Source organism: Scomber japonicus, chromosome 20 (genome assembly GCF_027409825.1).
Source record: "Scomber japonicus isolate fScoJap1 chromosome 20, fScoJap1.pri, whole genome shotgun sequence".
Classification (NCBI taxonomy): Eukaryota; Metazoa; Chordata; class Actinopteri; order Scombriformes; family Scombridae; genus Scomber; species Scomber japonicus.
Genome location: NC_070597.1, coordinates 25001 through 30000, shown reverse-complemented (window position 1 = coordinate 30000; position 5000 = coordinate 25001). Strand labels below are relative to the sequence as shown.

The 5000-nt window shown below is 44.0% G+C and overlaps 1 protein-coding gene and 2 long non-coding RNA genes across 12 annotated transcripts in view; 2 read left to right on the top strand and 1 right to left on the bottom strand.

The window, feature by feature from the left end:
• Positions 1-2588, bottom strand: part of atad1b (ATPase family AAA domain containing 1b) — a 21855-nt gene extending 19267 nt beyond the window's left edge. Inside the window, exon 1 of the mRNA XM_053341645.1 lies at positions 2546-2588. The gene's annotated coding sequence lies outside the window, so the exon portion shown is untranslated. The remainder of the gene's footprint in view (positions 1-2545) is intronic.
• A 363-nt stretch (positions 2589-2951) lies between these two features.
• On the top strand, positions 2952-3596 carry LOC128380957 (uncharacterized). Of its 10 annotated transcripts, XR_008323527.1 has the most exons (4): positions 2952-3040; positions 3075-3146; positions 3181-3406; positions 3441-3459. It is a non-coding gene; the product is annotated as an uncharacterized LOC128380957 (long non-coding RNA). The 10 variants fall into 10 exon arrangements; XR_008323520.1 differs by lacking the exon at positions 2952-3040 and having other exon boundaries at positions 3057-3146; positions 3181-3382; positions 3417-3596; XR_008323524.1 differs by lacking the exon at positions 2952-3040 and having other exon boundaries at positions 3057-3141; positions 3234-3406.
• Positions 3596-4840, top strand: LOC128380959 (uncharacterized). Its single transcript, XR_008323528.1, has 4 exons — positions 3596-3674; positions 3731-3958; positions 4003-4250; positions 4399-4840. It is a non-coding gene; the product is annotated as an uncharacterized LOC128380959 (long non-coding RNA).
• Positions 4841-5000: the final 160 nt, after the last annotated feature.

The following is a 5000-nucleotide window of genomic DNA, read 5'->3' as shown; positions in this document are numbered from 1 at the left end:
ATGTAGGCAGTGGTTAGGGTTAGGGTTATGTAGGCAGTGGTTAGGGTTAGGGTTATGTAGGCAGTGGTTAGGGTTAGGGTTATGTAGGCAGTGGTTAGGGTTAGGGTTATGTAGGCAGTGGTTAGGGTTAGGGTTATGTAGGCAGTGGTTAGGGTTAGGGTTATGTAGGCAGTGGTTAGGGTTAGGGCAGTGCCATAAACAAGTTACAGCCAGGGGTGGAAGCACTGCAAATCTTTTTCACCACCTAAAACAGACAGAGGCACAAGCTGCAGTACGAAGAGTGTGTGAAACTGCCCCAGCTGCAAAGCCATCCACAACCCGCAAAAGCTCCAGCCCCGAAACAAAACTCACTGCAAGCTTCATTTTCCCGCAGTGTACCGTATGAAAAGAAAAGTGACGAGTGGTGTACTATAACTAAAGCGGTCACTTATCGCATCGCTAAAGATGTGATCCCTGTTGCAACTGTGGAACAAGTCAGATTTAAAAAGTCGCAACTACTTTTAATAAAATACAATTTTAATAAGCCATTTATAGTTGTCAAAATGTTGATGCTTTTCTCATATAAATATATTTATTTTATTTTATGGGCTATTTTTATTTAAGATGGGCTATATTTTTCATTTAAATGTGCACCTTATGGAGCTTTGCTGTGGTTATATAGTATTTATGTTTACATTTTATTGTTCTTTGAACAGCTGAGCATTATTTCATCCTGCTGGTTTCAATCAAATTAATTGTGACATGTCATATTTGGCTTTGACTGTGACTAAACATTTGCTCTCACTTTGCGATAAAAATATCGGGATATATATCGTATATCGATATTCAGCCTAAATATATCGGGATATGACTTTTGGTCCATATCGCCCAGCCCTACTGTTACACCATGAAGACTTCACTGTTACACCATGAAGACTTCACTGTTACACCATGAAGACACCACTGTTACACCATGAAGACACCACTGTTACACCATGAAGACTTCACTGTTACACCATGAAGACTTCACTGTTACACCATGAAGACACCACTGTTACACCATGAAGATACCCCTGTTACACCATGAAGACACCACTGTTACACCATGAAGACACCACTGTTACACCATGAAGACACCACTGTTACACCATGGTTACACCATGAAGACACCACGGTTACACCATGGTTACACCATGAAGACACCACGGTTACACCATGAAGACACCACTGTTACACCATGAAGATACCCCTGTTACACCATGAAGACACCACTGTTACACCATGAAGACACCACTGTTACACCATGAAGATACCCCTGTTACACCATGAAGACACCACTGTTACACCATGAAGACACCCCTGTTACACCATGAAGACACCACGGTTACACCATGGTTACACCATGAAGACACCACGGTTACACCATGAAGACACCACTGTTACACCATGAAGACACCACGCTTACACCATGAAGACATCACTGTTACACCATGAAGACACCACTGTTACACCATGAAGACACCACTGTTACACCACAGAGACATCACTGTTACACCATGGTTACACCATGAAGACATTACTGTTACACCATGAAGACACCACTGTTACACCACAGAGACATCACTGTTACACCATGAAGACACCACTGTTACACCACAGAGACACCAGAGGAGGAGATATAGTATAGTTAGTAACCTAATAAATCCTGATTCATATAAAAAGTGAATCGTGCTTTTATTTATTATTTATAACTCTTTGATATAAAGCAGCTAACCAGTAGTTAATCTAAGACTAACCAGCAGTTAATCTAAGACTAACCAGCCGTTAATCTAAGACTAACCAGCAGTTAATCTAAGACTAACCAGCAGTTAATCTAAGACTAACCAGCCGTTAATCTAAGACTAACCAGCAGTTAATCTAAGACTAACCAGCCGTTAATCTAAAACTAACCAGCAGTTAATCTAAGACTAAGTAGCAGTTAATCTAAGACTAACCAGCAGTTAATCTAAGACTAACCAGCCGTTAATCTAAGACTAACCATCCGTTAATCTAACCCTAACCAGTAGTTAATCTAAGACTAACCAGCCGTAAATCTAAGACTAACCAGTAGTTAATCTAAGACTAACCAGCCGTTAATCTAAGACTAACCAGCCGTTAATCTAAGACTAACCAGCAGTTAATCTAAGACTAACCAGCCGTTAATCTAAAACTAACCAGCAGTTAATCTAAGACTAAGTAGCAGTTAATCTAAGACTAACCAGCAGTTAATCTAAGACTAACCAGTAGTTAATCTAAGACTAACCAGCCGTTAATCTAAGACTAACCAGCCGTTAATCTAAGACTAAGCAGTTATTGTGTGTTTACTATCAGACTGAATAATGTCTCCAGGAAGGTCAAGCTAATGCTAACATTAGCCTGAGCCCGGTAACCGGTAGCCGGTAACACCTTCCCGGTTACCGGGTCTCACCGCTACGCCGTCGGTAACACCGGCAGCTCCGGTCCGGACCGGGAGGAAACAACAGAACGGTTCCGTTAATCCGTTAAAAGGCAGAAAAACCGTTTTTACCTCCGTTAGCTCCGTTACACAGGCTGCCGAACTTCCGGGACTTCTTCTTCTGTGGTGTGTTTGACTCGCACATGCGCAGTCGGATCCTATATAAATGTCTCTGGTTTAGACCTTAAATGTATTAATATATAAATATATAAATGTATTAATATATACATATATAAAATATATAAATATATAAAATATATTAATATATGTATTAATATATACATATATAAAATATATAAATATATGAAATATATAAATATATAAACGTATTAATGTATTCATATATAAATATATTAAGATATAAATATATAATTGTATAAATAATAATGAACATGAATAAAAACAGTTTCAAACAGTTTTTAATGTTTTATTTATTTATTTATTGTGTTAAACACAGATCAAGCAGGGGCCCGAACACTGGGTCGGGTCGGAGGTGTTGGGTCGGGTTAGAAGTACTGGGTCGGGTCGGAGGTGTTGGGTCGGGTTAGAAGTACTGGGTCGGGTCGGGTTAGAACTACTGGGTCGGGTCGGGTCGGGTTAGAAGTGTTGGGTCGGGTCGGGTTAGAAGTATTGGGTCGGGTCGGGTTAGAAGTGTTGGGTCGGGTCGGGTCGGGTTAGAAGTACTGGGTCGGGTCGGGTCGGGTTAGAAGTACTGGGTCGGGTCGGGTTAGAAGTATTGGGTCGGGTCGGGTCGGGTTAGAAGTGTTGGGTCGGGTCGGGTTAGAAGTACTGGGTCGGGTCGGGTCGGGTTAGAAGTGTTGGGTCGGGTCGGGTTAGAAGTATTGGGTCGGGTCGGGTTAGAAGTACTGGGTCGGGTCGGGTCGGGTTAGAAGTATTGGGTCGGGTCGGGTTAGAAGTACTGGGTCGGGTCGGGTCGGGTTAGAAGTACTGGGTCGGGTCGGGTTAGAAGTATTGGGTCGGGTCGCTCCTGTCACACATCTGGACGTGGACGTGTGAAGTGATTCCTGCGTAAACTCTTTGCATCGGCAGCATCGTACCGATCCGTTCACCTTTCCTCACCGAGCCGGAGGTCCGGTCCGGTTCCACGTAGAACAGCTTGAAACACAGACCTGCAGAACAGATAGACAGGTAGACAGTTAGACAGGTAGACAGGTAGACATACAGGTAGACAGGTAGACAGGTAGACAGACAGGTAGACAGGTAGACAGACAGGTAGACAGGTAGACAGGTAGACAGGTGGACAGTTAGACAGGTATACAGGTAGACAGGTGGACAGGTAGACAGGTAGACAGGTAGACAGACAGGTAGACAGGTAGACAGGTAGACAGGTAGACAGACAGGTAGACAGGTAGACAGGTGGACAGGTAGACAGACAGACAGGTAGACAGGTAGACAGACAGGTAGACAGGTAGACAGGTAGACAGGTGGACAGGTAGACAGGTAGACGGACAGGTAGACAGACAGGTGGACAGGTGGACAGGTAGACAGGTAGACAGGTGGACAGACAGGTAGACAGACAGGTGGACAGGTGGACAGGTAGACAGGTAGACAGGTAGACAGGTGGACAGGTAGACAGGTAGACAGACAGGTAGACAGACAGGTAGACAGGTAGACAGACAGGTAGTCAGGTAGACAGGTAGACAGACAGGTAGACAGACAGGTGGACAGGTTGACAGGTAGACAGGTAGACAGGTAGACAGGTGGACAGGTAGACAGGTAGACAGACAGGTAGACAGACAGGTAGACAGGTAGACAGGTAGTCAGGTAGACAGGTAGACAGGTAGACAGACAGACAGGTAGACAGACAGGTAGACAGGTAGACAGGTAGACAGACAGGTGGACAGGTGGACAGGTGGACAGGTAGACAGGTGGACAGGTAGACAGGTAGACAGACAGGTAGACAGACAGGTAGACAGGTGGACAGGGTTAGGGTTCAGATGAATAACAGGAAGTGTGTTTAGTGATCAGATCAATAACAGGAAGTGTGTTTAGTGATCAGATCAAAACAGGAAGTGTGTTTAGTGATCAGATCAATAACAGGAAGTGTGTTTAGTGATCAGATCAAAACAGGAAGTGTGTTTAGACATCAGATCAATAACAGGAAGTGTGTTTAGTGATCAGATCAAAACAGGAAGTGTGTTTAGACATCAGATCAATAACAGGAAGTGTGTTTAGTGATCAGATCAAAACAGGAAGTGTGTTTAGACATCAGATCAATAACAGGAAGTGTGTTTAGTGGTCAGATCAAAACAGGAAGTGTGTTTAGACATCAGATCAATAACAGGAAGTGTGTTTAGTGGTCAGATCAAAACAGGAAGTGTGTTTAGACATCAGATCAATAAGAGGAAGTGCTGGACCGACCGGCTCCTCTCAGGTTGATGCCGCTGTTGATGGCGGCCTTCTTAGCGTCGCTGTAGACCGTTAGCTTCCCGTTCAGAGTCACATCGAACGGAGCCAAGACATCGGAGCCATCACTGCACACGATGTCCAGACCCTGGTGCTTACG